The sequence below is a fragment of the Peromyscus eremicus genome, chromosome 3 (genome assembly GCF_949786415.1).
Source record: "Peromyscus eremicus chromosome 3, PerEre_H2_v1, whole genome shotgun sequence".
In the NCBI taxonomy this organism is placed as follows: domain Eukaryota; kingdom Metazoa; phylum Chordata; class Mammalia; order Rodentia; family Cricetidae; genus Peromyscus; species Peromyscus eremicus.
The window spans coordinates 137,462,128-137,481,999 of record NC_081418.1 but is presented as its reverse complement, the minus strand read 5'-3'; the positions used below and the strand labels follow the sequence as shown (position 1 = coordinate 137,481,999).

Here is a 19,872-nt window from a genome sequence, read left to right as displayed (position 1 = left end):
TCTCCCAGGGATGAACCCCCTTACTGGTATCCAATGCAGAATAGCCATTCCTGAAACCATATACACACAAACAACAAAATTTGGCTCAGTAGATTGTGTGTGTGTGTGTGTGTGTGTGTGTGTGTGTGTGTGTGTGTACTAAATATATGCAGTAATAATAATCAAAGAAAAAAATCTATCAATCTGAGAGTCAGGGGACATGGGAAGTGTTAAAGGGAGGGTACATAGGATGGGCTGGAGGGGGAAAAGGAAGTGGGGAGATGATGCAATTCTATTTCAGTTTTAAAATATATTTAAGAAAAAAAAGCTCTTCCCATGGCCACTACTCAAGATGGCACCACAGAAAGACAAGAAGCCCAAGAAGTCCACCTGGATCTTACTCATCGGTAGAAGATGGAATTTTTGATTCTGGAAGTTTTGAACAGTTTCTATGGGAGAAGTTAAAGGCAATGGAAAAACTGGAAATCTTGGGAATGTTCACATTGAATGCTTGAAGAATAAAATCACAGTTGTTTCTGAGAAACTATTTTCTGAAAGGTATTTGAAATAGCTTACTAAGAAATACCATAAGAAGAATAATCCCCATGGTCAGTTTCATGTGGCCACATTTGACAAGGAGACCTACAAACTTCCTTATTTCCAGATTAGTCAAGATGAAGATGGATCAGAGTCTGAGTACTAGTTGGCCTTTGCTTTTAATAAAATGGAAGTATGCTAAAGAAAGAAACCTAAAACTGGACTTTATCAGCAAATACAAAATCATTGTACTCTATAAAAAAGGAAGGAAAGAAGGGAGGGAGGGAGGAAGGGAGGGAGGGAAGGAGGACCAATGATGCACAGACAGGAAAACAGGACTTATTGGTCCTCAAAATTGAATTAAATAGATTGAGACGAAGAAGAAAAAAAGTCTATCCCAGGTGCAGTCAGAGTCTTCAGCTTCATTCCCCTTCTCACAATAACTGTTACAACAAAGAAACAATTAACAAGACGATTTGATGAACATGACATCCTTGTGAGGTATAGAATGCCCCACCCTTTAACGGCAGAGTGTATATTCCTTTCAAGTACTCTCAGAAGATAGACTATATTTTTGTGCCATGCAAAAGTCTCTTCCTTCCTTCCTTCCTTCCTTCCTTCCTTCCTTCCTTCCTTCCCTTCCTTCCTTCTTTTCTTTCTTTCTCTTTCTTCCTTCCTTTCTTCCTTTCTTTTCCTGGTGATGGTGTGGATTGAATTAAAGGCCTTCTAGGCAAGTGATCTACCACTGAGTATTCCCTAGCATCTAAAATAAGTCATAACAAATGTAAAAAAATTCAAATTATACCAACTATTTCTTTGACTTTAATGGACTTAAATTAGAAATTTGGGAATAAAAACAGTCATGGATAGTCCATTGGTTATTAACAAACATTTCAAGACAATTTAATAGAAAAGGCAAATTTTCAATATGGTGCTGGAAACTTGGTTAGATATATGTTTAAAAGAACCCCAACCCTTACCTCATAACATTTATGAAAATTAACTTGAAATGAAAAAGCCCAAAAGTGGAAAACTTAGATGGAAATAGCAGCCATTTTGTGTTTAGTAAAGATCCCCTAAATCTGATACACACTCAAAACATGAGCTTTAATCATAAATACGACAAAGCAAGGATTGTCACCCATTGGTCTCCTTATGGCAGGACATTGCCCTTGCAGTCACGGAGCCAGCGCTCAGTGATGCCAATGGTCCCCGACGCCACTCACTCATGCAAAGTCCTCCTTGCTTTTTCCTCACTACCCTGTGAATAGCATCATTGTATTTGTTTGTTATCAAGTGAGATACAAACAGTTTATAGAGGGCTGAAGAGATGGCTCATGGGTTGGGAATGTTTGCAGAAGATCTGAGTTCAGTTCCTAGCACTGAATGGCAGCTGGCAAGTGTCTGTAACTCTAGCTCTGGAGAATCAGATGCCCTCTGTCCTCTTTGGGTACACAGTGCTCATAAACTCGTACAAGCACACAAAGATACATAAATATAGATAAATAAATCTTCGAAAATAGAAATAAACAAAAAAATAGAGAACCCGTGAAACCATCAACTGGCTTAACATTTTACTAAAAGTCTTTATCTAGCTAGGCATGATGGCATATGGCTATCTGGCCATGAATACCTGACAGGGGCAGGTGAATCTCTGATTTGCTGGCTAGCCTGGTCTATACAGCAAGTTCCAGACCAGCCAGAGCTACATAGAGAGACCCTGTCTCAAAAGGAAAAAAGCTTTTGTATATGTGTATGGTCTATGTGTGTATGCATCTGTGTAAGGATATATGCTGGAGTGTGTGTGTGTGTGTGTGTGTGTGTGTGTGGCACACACATGTGCACGCCAGCTGAAGCTAGAAGTTGTAGTTGATACCTTCTTCAATTGCTCTCTACCCTGTTTTTTTAGACAGGATGACTCACTAACCCTGGAGTTCACTGACAGACTAGAATACTTAGCTAGCAAGCCTTCTGGATCCTGATTCTAGCTCCCAATCCTGGAAGTACAGGTGCATGCCCCCACACCCTGGTTTTCACATGAGTACTGAGGGACGTTAACTTACAAAGATTTTTAGGACAGTTACTTTTTCCTTTCACACAAGAGCTTTGCAAGTGCAAAGAACACAACTTTGGACTTTATTATTAACTGAAATCTAATTGACAAATGATAGCTGTTTGGGAAGAGAGGAGAGAGTGGGGGAATCAAGCACTCAGCTGGCCTCAGGACAAACGGTCTCACTTCTCTTGGATGACCCACTCAGAACTCAGGGTGAAGCACCGAGACAGGACTCAGGGTGAAGCACCGAGACAGGACTCAGAAAGCCAGAGTCACCTTCAAGCTCACACCCTTGCGGGAGGGAGGACGGGGGGGGGGGGTGGCTGAGGTAAAACCCCAGGTAATGCTCTCAATGCATGCTGAGGCTGTGCTTCTCATCTGTTTCCTCTTTGGCTTGGTTTTGGTTTGGACTCCTTTGTTAAAGGTGAACTCCCACCAACCTCCTGCCTCTTAGAGCTTCTCCCAGAGCAGTCCACCTCCCCTCAGCTGCTGCAGAGCCACACTGCCTTAGCCAGGCTGTGGTTAGGGTCACCCCCACACACTGCCCTTCCGACGCTCGTTTTCCTGTGTTCCTGGAGCGCTGTGGCCTGGCCCTTCCTAGAAACTGGGTTGCATCTCCCCAGCATCGCGTGTTGTACTAGTGGCCCTTGCCACTCATGTTCAAATGCTGCCTTTCACTTTTCTAGCAAGGACTCCAAGCACAGAGACTTCCCAGTCAGATTGGCCTGGCCCTGGCCTTGTCCCTTTGTGGGGATGATGTGAATGACTGAGTGGAATTGTGGACAGATCTAAACAGCTGGGTGTACTGAAGGGCAAGCGAAATGCCTCTGTGGTTAGAAGTCTCTGTTTTCTAGCAGTCTGAGGACAGGGGGACGGCCCCTCTTGCTAGAAGTCAAAACAAACCCTAGACACCCTGTGCAAATAGCCTTTCTGTCCTGTACTTCCCAAGGCCCATTGCTCTGTTTGTGACCAAAGCCCTCTGAAGAAACTACTTCCTAGCCTATAGCCTGGGTCACTCCCTGTCCAGACAGAGGGAGGACAGGCCATTCGCTTATCAAAGCCAAGGACATGACCTAGGATAACAGAATCTAGAGTTGGGACTGTTCCCTGAAGGGTCATCTCATCCATTCTCCTGCTTTCAGCCACGTTTTCCTGTACTCCTCCAGAGAGACCCTTGGCTATCCACCCTCCCTGGAAGCAGCCCCTGCTCACTCATTGTTCCAGTGAATAGCAGCTCCACAATCATGGAAAAGAAGGGGAAATGCCTGGAAGAGATGAGGTCTAGATGCCATTTGCTTTAGTGTGAGACTAGTTTTTCTTGTCTTGATCCATGTGGGGAAGGGGCTCGGAAGACAATGAACTGGAAGTTCAGAGAGGGGTTTGGAAACTGAATGACACCCGAGGCCAAAGCTGAATGCCCTGGCTTATTTAAAACCTTTGCTGCTTAAAGTGTGGTCCATGGACCAGAGGCATCAGCATCACCTGGGAGCTCAAAGTGCAAGGAGAGTGGTCCATGGGCCAGAGGCATCAGCATCACCTGGGAGCTCAAAGTGCAGAAAGCATGGTCCATGGACCAGAGGTATCAGCATCACCTGGGAGCTCAAACTGAAGACTCTCAAGCCCCACTGCAATTCACTGAGTTCAAGCTCAGATTCTGTCTTTCCTAAAAACCAGATCACAGAGGGATTCATTTATATATTAAAGTTGGAAGAGCACAGGGATAACATCCTTCATTCCTTACTAAAAGCTCTGGGCAGGAGGCGCCTCAGCCTGGAGCTAGACTGGTTGTCAAGGTATCTGGATTAGTCCTCATTTCCCAGAGCCCTCTCCCGGGCTCAGCCACTGACTTATCTCAGACAGCCATCCAATGCTGTAGACTGAGGGCGAAGGGGGTGTTGGTCCAGATGGATGGGTCAGTCAGACTTCCATCCTGTGCACCCGCAGCCTCTAGTGTGGAGCTCTCTTTGAACTTAATTCGGGGAACTTCATTTTGCCGAGCAGGGCTGTGTTAGCTTCACATCTGCGTGATTCATTTGCGTTGCCCCCTCCACCCCCCAACAACAGTTTGCTTTTAAATGACACTCTTGTAGCCCAGCCCCTGTTACACCAGCCTCCTTTGATGCAAGCCCTCTGTTTTGGAGCATCAGGGTTCTGCCACCCAGACCTGCTGAGGCATATTTAAAACTGTTTAAATTGACAGACCAGGCAAACAGGATTAACTCGGTGGACCCAGAAGGGGAGGTGGGGGTGGGGGGTTGAGCCTCAGAGTGGCTTACAGGGATGGCCAGGAGGGTAGCCGGCTGGGCTGGGCTGGGAAGGAGCCTAGTGCTGGAGCTGGCCAAGAATTCTCGATCTGGGAGGTAGGCAGAGACTTCGCAATCTGCCGGTGATTGGATTAGACATGGTGTGAAAATCGGAGCAGGGCTACATGGCTGGGGCTGGGGCCCCGGCTGCTGTGAGGCCAGGCTGCCAAAGCCCTGCTGCGGAGACCACATCAGGGATGCCTGTCCCCGCCCCAGCAGGCCTTGGAGACAGCTTCAATGTCACAGCCCTCAGAGGCTCCCCCACAGCTCAGCCCCGTTGTCTTCCCCATCCCACCACATCTCGGGAGCTTTCTCAGGGGAAGCAGGGGCCATTGGCCCTATTCACCCGCCTCCTTTACCCTTGACCTCCCAGCAGTGGCTCGGGCCTCCAAGGAGGGAGAGGCCTGTCTTTCAAGTCTCTGGGGTCTGAGCAGCTCTCCCTTGATGTCTTTCTTTGTCTGGCTTCCTCTCTCCTTCTGGCACAGTCTGGTTCCTTCCAAGGGATTCCACTCTGTCTGCCTTTGCTCAGGATCCGGAATCAGCTTGTGTTTTCCACTTTTCCAGGGATTTGGGAGTTCTGTTGAATAAATATCTCTGAAGATGTTGAAGCTTCTCCCAGAACCTTCGTCAGGAATTTTTTTCGGGGGTTGGGGGGCTCATCATCAATGGTACTCTGACACTGTCTGATGCTTTACGTAGGAGTAGTGACACAAAAGGATCATCTAACAGGAGTGGATTTTAACAGGAACCCCAAAGGGACCCTGTTTGTTAGTATTGGGCTACTGTTGGTGAGGCAAGGTAGTAGCCACAGTATGGATATATGGACCCCTGGGTCCTGAATCCCTTTCACCTCCCTCCTGACACTGTCCGTAAAAATACAAATTAGGAACACAGAACTAGCTAGGCAGTGGTGGTGCAAGCCTTTAATCCCAGCACTCGGGAGGCAGAGGCCAGCCTGGGCTACAGATCCAGGATAGGCACCAAAACTACACAGAGAAACCCTGTCTCGAAAACAAACAAACAAACAAAAACCACAGAACTAGCACCTCTAAGCCAACTTCACCTATAGAAGGCTTTTTGACTCTACTCCGGTCCTTAGCTACCAGGGCAAGCATCAAGTCACTGGTCAAGTTTGCCTGCCCTTGTTTCCTGTCTTAGTGTTTCTGAGTGTGTGACAGGGGATTGTTGACATCTTCCTGTTACTCCTTTTGAAATGTCACCAGTGATCCAGGAGGCTCCAGAGGTCATCTAGTTATACAGCCCCAGCTGGGGAAGTTGCTGGAAGCAAGCTCCACTTCTTCACATATGATCAACTGGAGATCCTACAGATCCAGGGTCCTGCAGACCTCAGGGCATGCAGTCATCTGCACCAGAGGCCATTAAGAATCCAGCACTCTCAACAGCAAAGGCGAAGCTGGAGAGAGAAGAGGTCATAGGCTGGCTGCTCAGGTTCTTTTCTGTCTACTGGGGTGTCATGGCTGTTGCCAATGGGGACACCTGGATGTGGCTTCCAACAAGCCACAAAAGGCCCACGGTCTCTGAGGAAACCAGAAAAGGGCTATCAGGAGATTCCTTCTGCCGTCACACCTCGACATTCTCTCGCACTCTGAGGGGAAGCCTGGAGGACAAGGTATGGCCTGACCTTGTCTTGATCACACACTTGATATCTACTTTGTCTGCTAGTCAGCGCCCCTCAAAAGCCCATCAGTGTGGATTATCTGGATCAGTAAATAGATACCATTCAGCTATCCAGTTCAGAGACATCTGTGTTGTCTGCCCACACTCTTGTGTTTCCGAGAGTTCAAGTCCACTTCGGAAGGGGGTTAGGACTGTTGGAAACCTTCACATGGATGAGGAACGGGATGACGTTGGCAAACTGGTGATGCATCTTTTGAACCTGGTGCAGAAGGAGGCAAATTGGGCTGCAGTGCATCTTAGCGGCAGAGACTTGGCCTAACATGCTTGAGGTCTTGGGTTTGAGCCCCAGTGCCGACCGAAAAATCTTTAAAAGAACAAAGAGAGTTGGTGTACCCCCAAAGTGAATATGCTCCCAGATCTGCACTGTTCCCGTCCAGATTTCAAAGTCACCCCTCCTCTAACAAGGCTCCCTCCCCTCTTGCTTTGGGTAATAGCAGACAGCTCAGGGCTTCCCCTGCCTTTGCGTGGTCACTGAGAGGAGTGGTTTTCTAGAGGAGAGAAACAGCCTTTTGAACACTTTAATCACCAATATGCAAATCAAACCCAATTACAGACACACTGGCAGCCTGTGAGGTCTGTTGGAAACATCCCGACTCTGGGGGTGCCTGTCTCTTTCCACAGCACTCACTGCTTTTCGAGTTAGTGGGTGTCCAAAGTCACCCTCCAACAACGCTTTGTCTCCTTGGACATGGATTCACTTCTGGGATTAAATTAAGGAACAGAATCTAGTCCCCTTACCCTTGATGACTGTGAGCTCTTACTTGTTTTAGTCCCATAAATTTGACAGAACTCATTTGGAATATCAGAGAACCAGTTGTTTCTGCTTCCTTCCCTCCCTGCTTTCTTTCCCTCCCTCCCTCCCTCCCTCCCTCCCTCCCTCTCTCCTTCCTTTCCACCCTTCCTTCCTTCCTTCCTTCCTTCCTTCCTTCCTTCCTTCCTTTTTTCTTCTGTGGTGCTGGGAACAGGACTCACAGCCTCTTGCACGCTAGCAAATGCTCCACCACTGAGCTACAGGTCCAGTCCTACCTCTTCTCTTTAGACCAGATGGGCTGTAAGAGGCCTGGGTAGACTGGGCAACTCAGTGGCATAAGAAAGCCCAAGAGAGTCCTGGAGAGGCCTGTGGAAGACAAAACATCAGATACATACATGCGATTTAGGACCCTAGATATGAGTGTGTGGTCAGGAAGCCCGACTAGTTAAATCCTGCCTAAATTCTGACCTTCAGAATTGGAGAAAACAATAAATCATTGATGTTTTATTATACTAAGTTTTGATACGGTTTAGCACACGGCAACAGAACTCTGGAGACACTGTGTACATGTGTATGTATGTGTTGCATGCATGTGTGCTGTGCATGTGTGTTATGTATGTTCATATACATGTTGTAGATGTGTCAAATGCTTGTGTTGTATGTATGTGCTGTATATATATGCGTGTGTGTTATATGTCTGTATATGTTTGATGTATACGTGTGTATTGTATGTATGTGTGTTTCATATGTATGTGTATACTCTCCACCATTGTGGTTGGGGTCTCTCACTGAACCTGGTGCTCTCTGCTGAAGCTAGGCTGGTTGGTCAGTGAGGCCATGGGACCCACTTATCTCAGTCACTGGGGTGGCAGAGGGACACCATGCCTGGCTTTTTCCATGCATTCGAGGGATCCAAATTCACATCCTCATGCTTGCCTACCAAGCACTTTACCCATGGGGCCATCTCTCCAGTCCAGCACTGTCTTTAGTGGTGATGATGCGGTCCCCAAACAAGTGGGGGGCACCCCCTCTTTGATCGTCTCATTCAGACCTGCAGTAGAAGACACACAGGAAGCGGCAACAGCCAGCACTGACTGCCAGATTGACTCCAACCACACCTCCGCCTTGATCCTCACGCTGAGAAGCCACTCCAGCACCAGCGCTGCTGCGCAGGAAGGAGGACAGGGCTGGGACACCGTGACACGGACTTGAAAAGGACCGGCTAGTCCATCATGTTCCTTTAAAGCCCGTCGCTCAATGTCTCAGTCCTCGTTTCCTTGGTCCTTTGTGCACGTGTGTGCCTATCGAGAGCCACGCAGCTTCAGCTCCCCACAGCTGACTCCCAGCTCGGCACTAGGGCCCCTGTCTGACCCATGCTCACAGAGGTGCCAGCCACCATTCTTCTCAGAGCAGCTCTGTGGGAGAGCTCTTTGCCAGGACTGTTCCATGCTGATCCAACGTTGTCCTGAGGCCCAGACTATGAGCAGAGAGGCCTGGGGGCTGTTCCTCATCAGGAGGATGAGCTGGAACTGTTTCTACTCCTACCTCCCGGGCACTGGGTTAATAAACAGGTGCTATTATTACCCACCTGTAACGCTATTTGAAACAATATTATTCATGACAAAGGCTGGGAAGAGGAAGGAAACAAAAATATTTCACCAATATGAACAAGCCTGGCCTATCCATAAGACGCTAGTAAAACAGACTAATATCATCCCATTATGAAACAAGTGGAGTTTTGGACTCTGTTGGTGTGGAAAGTTCTCCAGCATGCACTATCATGGGGCAGAGAGAGGCTTCAAAGGGGTACACGGAGCACGCTTCCTTTTTGCCCAAAGGGGAAATCAACACGAATGTGCATTTGCGTGTTTGTGTTTATATAAATACTGAGAGAACGAACAGAAAGTTCCAGACATGATTCCCTCGAGCATGGGAAGAGAAGAGGGACACAGAAGGGATGTAGATGATGAGGTTGATGGAAATTTTACTCGAAGCTGTTTGATTGTTTTGATTGTTAACCCCTGTGAATTGCATTACCTAGCCCCCAAACATTGTTGGGGATGTGTGCTTTGTCTAATTTGATTAGGGAATGGCACACACACAAAAAAAAATTAAATGAATAATAAACCACCAGTGTCGGAAGCTCTGGGTAGGAGAACCATGTCTGCTTACATTGTCTAGAATAGCCCCAGATAAACAAAGCCTGAAAAGAAAATGGGGAGGGGGGTGTTGATGAAGGGAAGTCTGATCACGATCCCCAGCGCCAGCAGCCAGGATAGGCACCTGAGCCAAGAGATAGACAGAGCAGCCTTCCACAGCCTGAAGGACTGCAAAGAGGGGTGGAGAAGTTTCCCATCTGGACCTGTGAATCTCACACTGTGTGGTTTCAGCTGAACTTCCAGGCTCCATGAAAACTAGCCCAGCTCAAACTGAACAGAGAAGGGCCCATTTGCTGTACTCCGTGTCCTGAGTTAAGGAAGGGGCAGGCCGGAGGTGTGAAGCTGTGCGCTGCAGGTCTGGGGCTGTGGCTCAGGTGTTAAACCTGGCTGTGGGAAAGTTGGTGGCACTCAGGAAGTCCGTTGGCCTCATGCCTGAGGCATCCATAAGAAGAGGCATCCATAATAGGCAGCTGCCCGCTTCATCGGCAGCCTGTGGAGCGAACGAGTGAAAGACATCTAAAACGTATGAAACCCGCTTTATTGGCGAGTTGATTGACAAACTGTTCTCCTGAGCCTTCGAATTCTGTATCCCAAGCAAAGGAAAACTCCGGGACCGCGGCAGCGAAAGCGTGGCTGCCGGCAGAGGGCAGTGGTGCCCCTGCCAATTACTGGTGCAATGATAATAAGTTAATCTTCTTGTTTTTAATATATACATACTTCCCTATTCCTTCTCTCAAAGCTACCTTCTTCCTATTGTTCCCTTCAAGATAGAGTGACCTATCTGGGGTCAATTTCTATACATCAGTGATGGACAGTTGAGGTCACAGTACTTGGTCACAAAGTGCCACCACCCCCCAACTTGGCAAACCCACTGTGTCTGAAATGAACTTGAATTCTACATGGTAATTCCTCCTTAATAACTCTCAAAGACGATGGGGATTGTTTCCTGGGAAAAGCAGACCGGGCCCCCTTTCCTCTCCCCTCTCAGGGCCTCTGACCCCTCTTTATCTCCCCCACGGAACCATGTCTAATTGTGAGAAGAGGCCAAGCTCAGGAAACCTGGGCTCCTCTGGGCAGAGAGAGCAGGCAGGACACACACCGGCCTGAGAGACACTGCTCAGTTAGTCTGGGTTCAAAGGAGCAGCTGTCAGTGCCCAAACAGTGAGGAAAAACCGTTGCAGGAGCTGAGAAAGGACCTGCATCCATTCTTGTCATGGTCCGTTTTTTCATCTCCCTGGGGCCCCTGTTACCCCACAGACTGCGCTCAGAGTAGCCCTGCTGGTGGAGTTCTCCTGCATTCCTCTCTTCAGAAACTCTACAAACTAAAACCTTTTCTCCCCCAGAGTAACAGACTAGTTTCCCATAGACTTTGGGGAAGTCCTTTGTCCCTGGGGTTTTCTGGCCTACACCTGTTTCGTCTGATAAATAAGAGAATTCCATTCACTGACCGGCCACTTCCAAAGCTGACATCTCAAGCAGTTGGAATAGAGAGGGGAATGCCCACACAGGGTGTTCCCACATGCCTGAAGGATGCACGCACATCAACAATTGATGAGGCACGGGGCACCAGCAGAATGCAAAGCAAACCACGACTCCCCCTCAACCCCCAAGACAATACAAATTCCCGAAAGTCGGGGTTTTATAAAGTCAGTTTGGGCTGCGTGGGGCAGAGGATAGCATAGAATATTTTGATGATATGAAGAAGGGAAAGAAAAGAAAAAAAGAAAGGAAAAAAGAACTGTTGAAGCACCCAAACAAGGGCCCTATGTTATACATAGCAAGGACACAGTTCTTTGGAGGGTTTAGGAAAGGCTTCTAGAGGGAGGTCCCCAAAGCATGCACTAGTTATGAGCTTGGCCTGCTACAGAGCTGACAGAAGAGCTTTGCAGAGGTGCAGACTATGACTGTTTGGTGTTTAGAGTTCATTTACCTCAGTTACAGCGAATACCCCCAGCCCGATAGACACACTTTGAGACTGGAGAAACCACAAAGCAAGCATTGCCTGCTGCCCTACCGGCCCTGTGATGACTTCTCTCCTCTCCATGTTCTAGGCTAGGCTCACTCCCCTGTGTAATGACTGGGAGTCCACATGCCTATGAGAGCCGGGAGTTATGAGTGGCCTGGAAAAACTGAGAAGGCATGCAGCCTGTATGTGTGTGGCTGATGCAAATCTCATTCCAAAGACATTTTAGAAATCCCTAGAGGCAGACCTGATGGGGCTGCTGTCACTGATAACTGCTACTAGATGGCTATACAGAAAGACTTTCTAAGCCCATAGCATCTAGCTTGGCCCCTGCCTACCTGGGACACATAAAAGGTAGGGATGGTTTCTGTTCTTTTTCCAATGAGAAGCCTCGGGGATAGAAAGGATTTAGTCCAGAGCTAGCCATGGAGTCTCGTGTCTATAATCTCAGCACCCAGGAAACAGAAACCGGTGGATCTCCGTGAGCTGAAGGCCAGCCTGGTCTGCATAGTGAGTTCTGGGCTAGACCAGGTACACAACACAATGAGACCTTGTCACAAACAAAGAACGGATAAAGCCTGGAGGTTTTAATTGGTACACCTCTGGTCTGAAAGATAGGACTTTGGACTCCACACAGATCCAGTTGTCTGTCACAACAGGGTGGGTGATACCCGAAGCAGGAAGAGCCAGAGTACCCTGTCTGAAAGGCCCGGGTTCTAGCTCTGGAGATGGTTGGGATAGCCTACCACAAGCTGGATACAAGCTGAGGTGATCAAAGAGACTCTCCAAGCCGGGGGGGTGGTGGTGGTGCACGCCTTTAACCCCAAACCTCAGGAGGCAGAGGCAGGCAGATCTCTGTGAGTTCAAGACCAGCCTGATTTACAGAAAAAGTTCCAGGACAGCCAGGGCTGTTATCCAGAGAAACCCTGTCTCGGGAAAAAAAAAAAAAAAAAAAAAAAAAAAAAAAGACTCTCCACAACTGCAAGCTTAAGGAGAAGAGAAAGAATGGAGGCGAAAAAGAGAAGGGTGTGGAAAGGAAAGAGAGGGAATGTCCTGGACCATTCCCTCTTCTCGGAGCCTATGAAGAGCAAAGCATTGACTTGCAGAAGTCTAGCATCCCGCCCTGCTCCCAGGCACCAGGACTAAACGCCCATCTGTGTTCACGTGCACACGCACACCGGGTTGTAGCTGCCTTGAGCATGCCGACGCTAATTGAGGACATCACTGAGGGGCTGCTGAATGTCTGTGCTGTACATAGCCATGCTGGCATGTAGTACTGGGTGGAAAGTACACATATTCTAGATACATTTTCCACTTTCAACGTAAAACAACATGTTTATGTTGATCTGTCAGATCTGTGTGGACCAAAAGGTTGGGAACAAGATGATTTGGGCTTGCAAGAGATGAACTCCCTATTAATACCAGCTGTTAATGAGCTATCCAATTATAACCTGAAATATACTGGCTAAGCCAAATATATGACTCCTTATGGAAATCTAGCAAAATAAAAAACTGCATAAGCTCTGTAAACGGTGCCATCTGCCCAGCTCCCTCCCAATAACATTTATCCTTGAGACACAAATCAAGAGCTCCCATCATTTGAACTTTCTCCTTCAGCAAGCAGAAAGCACTCTGGGATGTAGAGGGGCTAACAAAGGTGTTTTGCTGGTAAAGCACACATTCCTCCTGCCCTCTTATCCCTGGGGACCACAGGGCATGAGACACTTTCCTCTACTTTCCATCATCCACCTGCTTCATCCCACCAAGAGGCGAGGTGGATGGGGGAACAAGCAAGGGATGCCATTCACCTAAGACACAGAGAAGGGAAGCCAAGTGCCCAGGCCCACACGGGCTAGCAAAGGCAGGGCCGAGGCAGCCCTGGAATCCATAGGCTCCACATTTCACTTCTAGACATGTTTGTGCTTCCTCCCATGTTTGCTTAATGGTAGGAATGTTTCAGCAGAAACCAGGGTGCTGGCTGCTCTGAAGCTCACCTGTTGCTTTGGAATGTATTTATTTATACCTGGGGCCTCATCTCGGCACACTCTTCCCTTCCTACAGCCAGAAGGCTGATGTGTTCCAACGTCACTGTCTCCACGGCAACAGCTTGTGATGTTACAAACAGCAGATTGTGCCTCCAGGTAGATAGCAAGTAGCCTGGACAGGTAAAGGGGGCCAAATAAACTTCCTGTTTCCAGGCCAAGGTTTAAAAGGTTTAAAAGAACAGTAAAGTGCCCTGGCACTCCCTACCTGACCCTCCAGGAAGGCAGGCTCTTCTCTAGAGAAACAAAGGCTTTGCAAATTGTGGTCCTTGTTTCGCAGTACCTCTCTTCTCGTAAGGGGAGGCAGGGCATTTCTGTTTTCCTTCTGAATGCACCCCTCTCCCTGGATCTACCATCACTCCACCTTTAATTTACACATAGCCTAATCCCCCACCCCTTGGCATGGTGGTAACTTCAAAAGAAGTCTAGACGTGGAGATAAACTTCCATATTAATACACTTTTTGACTCCAGTTGTTCTCCACGGGAAAGAAAAGGAAATGAGCTGGGGAGGCGGCTCAGCAGGTAGAGAGCTTGCTACATGACCATGAGGACCTGTTAGGATTCTAAGCACCAACATAGAAGCTGCCCATGATGGTGTGTGTCTGTAACCCCAGTGCTGAGAGGTAGAGATGACAGGATCCCAGGGCCTTAATGAATGGTCAGCTAGCCAGCTGAAACAGCAAGGCCCAGGTTCAGTGAGAGACCCTGCCTCAAAAAATGAGGTGAATGTGGTGGCCCATGCCTTTAATCTCAGCTCTTGGGAGGCAGAGGCAGGCAGATAGATGTCTGTGGGTTTAAGACCAGCCTGGTCTATATCGTGAGTTCCAGGCCAGACAGAGCTACATAGTGAGACAAGTCTCAAAACAACAAAAATAAACAAACAAAACAATAATAATTTAAAAAAAAACTAAGGTGAGCCATGGAGGGAGATATCGGACATCCACCTCTAGCCTCCACAGTACAGTCCTGGCTGCACACCCACAGGCGCGTGCACACAGAAAATCGGTTTTTGAATAAGAGAGACAGGAGGAGAGAGGGGAACGAAGATGCTGGCAGCACACTCGTCCCCATCCATCTACGTGGCACAGCCTGCAGAGGACCGCCTGGGAGGCTGGCTCCAGCGGTGCCCACAGCCTGGCTCAGGTCAGTGTCCTGCAGCTGCCAGGCTGCCGTTTGCACCCTAACCCTACATACTTCCATCTGGTTGTGGTGTTTCACCTGTCACTCAGCTTAGGGCCGCCTCCTGCACTCTGACATTCTTCTAAGACCCTGGAAACGGACTAAGAGAGCAGAGGAAGAAGGTGAGACCAAGAGACGCGTGCGAGGCCAATCCTTCTTCCAGTGCCCCTGACAGCCACCTCCCAGTGACTTCCTGTGTGTCCAGACTCCTGACCATGGCCATAGTGTTCTCAGCAGACGTCTGAGCCTTCAATCTGAGCTAAAATGTCTGTCTTACTAAGAACCTGGGGGGTCACCTGGTCTCTCCCCTTTAGATTTAAGCCGTAAGCTGTCTCACAAGCCACCGAATTTTCTATAGTGTAAGACTGTAATCTTCTTGGAGGGAAGTATTAATCTCTCTGAGCAGAAGAGACATCTTGCTGGTGCTGTGGAGAAAGCAGGAATCCCTAGAAGGCACCCCTATTCCCACGAACCTTGCAGGTCTAGACCTTTCCCAGCCTGCAAGCTGGCAGACAAAGCCCTGGAAAGTTCCCCTGCAACACACCTGGTGGGACCACCTCTCTCTGCAGAGCCACAACACCTGGCCCAAGTGTCTCAGTTCATCTCTCGATTCATCTTGAGAAGCTGTCAGGGAAAGAGTCCATATCTGGTCATCTTGTGTCCTCTATGGCTTTGAACATCACAACTGCCTCGTAGATCTCTGTTAGCTAGATGACGTCATGGTCGGGATTGTTTGTAGCCACTTCTCCCTTGTTCTCTCCCTCCTTCTTCCCTCCTTCCCTCCTTCCCTCCTTCCTGTTTGAAACAGGGTCTCACATAGCCCAGGGCCTGACCTCGAAATTGCTTATAGGCAAGGCTGGCCTTGAACTTGTGATCTTCCTGCCTTTACCTCTCAAGTGCTGATGAGAGGTGGGAAAGAAAAGGAGGAAAATGTCTTTGTGCTTCTCGTCCTGCCTGTCACACTGAGAGGAACTATTTTACACCCAGCTGATGGTTTCTATGCTGCAAGCCTCACACAAAAGTCAAGGAAGGACGTCAGGGATTCTGCTCTGTTGTTCTTCATATTATTCCTTTGAGACAGGGTTTCTCACGGACCTAGAGTTCACTGTTTTGGCTAGACTGGATAGCCAGTGAATCCAAGCAGTCCTCCTGTCCCTATAGACCCATGGCAGCTGGCCCAAATTTCTAATGGCTAATATCTCCATCTCTGTTGATAAGTTATCTGGGGACAGAATCTGTGTCTGGCCAGTGCTGGGGTTAGAGGTGTCCATGTCCAAACCCAGCTTTCACATGAGTGTTGGCAATTTGAACTCAGATCCCCATTTTTGCACAGCAAATGTCCTTTCCCACACAGCCATCTCCACAGACCCCTATTGTGGTAAAAATGGCCCCCGTGGGCTCATAGGGTATGGCATTATTTTAAAGGATTAGGATATGTGGCCTTGTTGGAGTAGATATGGCCTTGTTGGAGGAAGTGTGTCACTGAGGGTGGGCTTTGAGATGTCTCTTCCTCACTCTTTCTTGCCTGCCAAGCTCTATGTAGAACTCTCAGCTACCTCTCCAGCACCATGTCTGCTTGTGTGCCACCATGCTTCCCGAGATGATGATAATGGACTAATGTAAGCCATCCCCAACTAAATGTTTTCCTTTGTAAGAGTTGCCATGATTATGATGTTTCTTCACAGCAATAGAAACCCTAACTAAGACACTCTTTCTTTTTTTCTTTTTTGTTTTTTTTTTGAGACAGGTTTTCTCTATGTAGCTTTGATGCCTGTCCTGGATCTTGCTCTATACACCAGGCTGGCCTCGAACTCACAGAGATCTGCCTGGCTCTGCCTCCTGAGTGCTGGGATTAAAGGTGTTCACCACCACCACCCGGCCCTATCTTTCAATTAGTAAAATCAAAGATTCCTTTTTTGAGATCTTTTCTCAGGGTTCTAGAATCCTGGGCGTGGCCATGCTTCAATAGTAGAGCAACTGCCTATGATGCACGATGGCCTGTCTTTCAGCCATAGGTGAGAGAGATCCTTTTAAGAATTCCTGATCCTTTCTTCTATATGAATCACATCTCACTCTCCTCCAGCATACGTCCCTTCCCACCACACCAGAAACTTTCTGTTTTTAACCATTAGCTTCTACATTTGCTGCAAATGGCAGGGACCCAAAGTGTTGTCATAAACAAGTTAAAAACTGATTTCTTCATCTCAAAGAAAGTATGAAGGAGATGGTAAAAAAAAAAATCAAGGAAACTTCCCAATATCATCAAGGACCAAAATTCTTCAATGTAGACTGCTAGTCTCAAAACCTGCCCTCCTATTTCATGAATGACAAAGGTTGCTTGATTTCTAGCTTTATGCATTGTACCCTCAAGGAAGGGAAAAAGAATATTCTTCATGAATAGAGTGGGCAGATCTCTGTGTCAGCTCTGTGTTTCATAGACCAGGAGCTGGTCTAGGAGACCAGAAACTTCCAGCGGACAATCATAGAGTCAGGTGACTTTCCCAAGATGAGCAGCAGGCCAAACCTCACTGTTCCCCCGAGGAGGCTTAGTGTTGCTGTCACTGTGACGCTGCTACCAGAGAGATGCAAGGGCATCCTGGCCAAAGCAACCTCCGGAAGCTGTCCTGAGGGAATCTGCGACCCGGGGCACTGGCTTTCAGTGTGTTCATTCCAGCGGTGACACAGGACCCGCAGAGGGTCTCCCTTGTGCCGTCTGGCCTGGTATCAACGTCCCCTTCCAGCAAGGATTCCACTGCCAGCTTCACCAACCACCCACACCCACGCAGCGTGGCAATTCCTGACACCTGGCAGGCAACTTGGGATCAGAGAAGGCAAAGTACTGCAGCTGCACCAATTCTGGGGTCTCCCCGAGTACTGGAGGCCAACACTTCCCTGCCCAGACCTGTGGCTGCGTGCAGACATGGCCCTTATCTTCCCAGGTCCTCCTTCTCTTGTGTTGCCTCCCACAGCAAGAGCCTCAGGAAAGGGAGCTGAGTGGCAGTTTGCCCGCCTCCCCTCCCAGGGTGCCAGGCTCTCTGATCATCCCACCGAGGGGTGGTGCCTCTACTTATGAAACTTCCTACAACCATTTGAAGGCAATATTCTGGCTGTGGGCTTCCCACAGGCTGGAAAGCAGGGTGCTGTGGGTGCTATTTGGCACTAAATGAGCCCACAGGGGAGAGACACGGCATTTTACTTGAGGTGTGGCAAGTGTAAAGTCCTTGTCTAGCGGAGAAACAAAAAGAGACCAAAGAAACAAAAACAATTAACAAATAAGGAGGAGTGTGGGACTCTCCAGACATCTGACCTTGGGGGATGTTTTTCCTGTCTGCTGCATGGGATGACACCCTATGTTCAGATAAGGGAACTATCCTTGCTCCTTCTCCATAGGTGAGGTTGCACTACAGGGCCACTATGATGGGCTGTAACTTCCCATAATGTCTAAATGGTCTTGCTAGTGCCATGGGACCTTTCCAAACCAATGCCAGAGGCTCTGGCGAGTCAGCTCTAAGGCAGACCTACAAGGCCAGGTCTTTTATGTGGAAAAGCTTGGGGTCAGAGAATTCACCCTGAAGAACAGCTTAACTTTCAATTTCTTCAGTACACAACAAGATTCCCAAGGTCTCCTTCCCCTCCCTGCCTTTCTCCCCCTCCCCTTCTCTCTTCTCTATGCCCTGCTCCTCCTTCTTCCCTAATTCTCTTGCAGGGAATGAAAAGTCCCGAGTGAGTGTGTATTGTTGACAGGAGCACAGCCATGTCAAGTTGGCCCATGTCTCAGACCATGGGAGATGGCCAGGCCTTCCTCAGATCAGGCTCTGAAGAACGGCAAGGCCTTCCCTTGGTCTGAGTACAGATGTTGACAAACAGTTGACCCTTGGCTAAAACGAGCATCTACAGAAAGTACTGGCCACAACTTCCTCATCCCGGATAACTGCAGCTTGAGAGTTCCCTTACAGAGATACCCACTCCTTACTGAGATTAGCTAGCCTGACTTCTCCTTCAAACTGTACATAATAAATACAATTCCAGGCTGCTGCCGGTGAGTCTTCATCCAAGTGGACAGGCTACCTGATCCTGGCCTTACGTTACTTATGTCTACCATTTCTGCATTTCCCATCATCCCAATCAGATCAAGTCCAAAGCCATGGATCCGGTCCTCTCTCTCTCACCCCCGAGGCTGAACCGAGGGCCTCACACTTGGTTGTCGAGGGCTTGCTTCATTGCTGAACCCCACCGCAGCCTCTTCTGCCTTCTCTCCTGCAGTGCAGTGCTTGTCTTTTGACACTGAAACAAAACCTTCACGTTTTCTTTTTCCTTTTGTTTCACACCAATGGAAATGCCACTGTCAGTCTGCAGTGTGGTCTCCTGATCTGGGCCACACAACTCCCTGTGGGTGGTTTACAGAGTCCCCCTTTACCTACAGAACAACAGCTTGGAACAAGGAAGCATTTGGGGGCACCCTGTCTGCACCAGATGCTGACAGTCCTTCCTCCTCTTGGCTCTCCTCCAGGAACCCTTGGGCAGCGAGTTTCCTTCTTCCCTTAACTGCAGGGGGAAACTCTCTTGTACCCCCATTCTCTGCACACCCCAGACCCTCACAGGAGAAGCGGCCTTGTGAGAAGTGGCTGCCAGGTCTGCATGGAGGAGGCAGAGTTCACCACAAGAGCCCTGGGTGCCTGTAAAACCCTAACCAGGGACCAGCATGAAAGAGGTGTCCCCAGCTCGCTGTGGAGGTGTTATTCCAGCTGGATAAAGCCTCTAGAAGCTTATTCCCACAGAAGCAAAGTCAGAGTTGAAAAAAAAAAGTGTGCTTGGAACACTCAACTCCTGTACTAGTCAGGGCCTTGTCAGGGGCGGAGAGCACCTGCTGTAGCTCACGGTGAGACTGAGTCTCTTCTGGTCTTAGGAGATGGGGTGTAGAGAGACCATTAGCAGTCCCATTAGATCCCCTGGGCTTTGCTTGTCTCGTGGTTAAACCTTAACCAAGAACTTTCCACGTCTTATGCCGTCTCTGTACAAAACAGGGATGGGAGGCACATTTTTTTTTTCTCCATTTGATACCTAAATTTCAAAGAGTGACCTTCAATCCCCGCCCTTCCTCTTTCTAACACAAGGTCCTGGAGCTGATTTTGAAAAGCATCCCTGGGCCTCCCTGTCATTTTTCTAGTAGTTCTTTAGTTGGATTGCACAGCGCATTCTTGAAG

General features: G+C 48.4%; 1 pseudogene; it reads left to right on the top strand.

Annotated features, from left to right (window-relative positions):
- The first annotated feature begins 331 nt into the window (after positions 1–331).
- LOC131906508 (large ribosomal subunit protein eL22-like 1) lies at positions 332–682 on the top strand (annotated as a pseudogene).
- Positions 683–19,872: the final 19,190 nt, after the last annotated feature.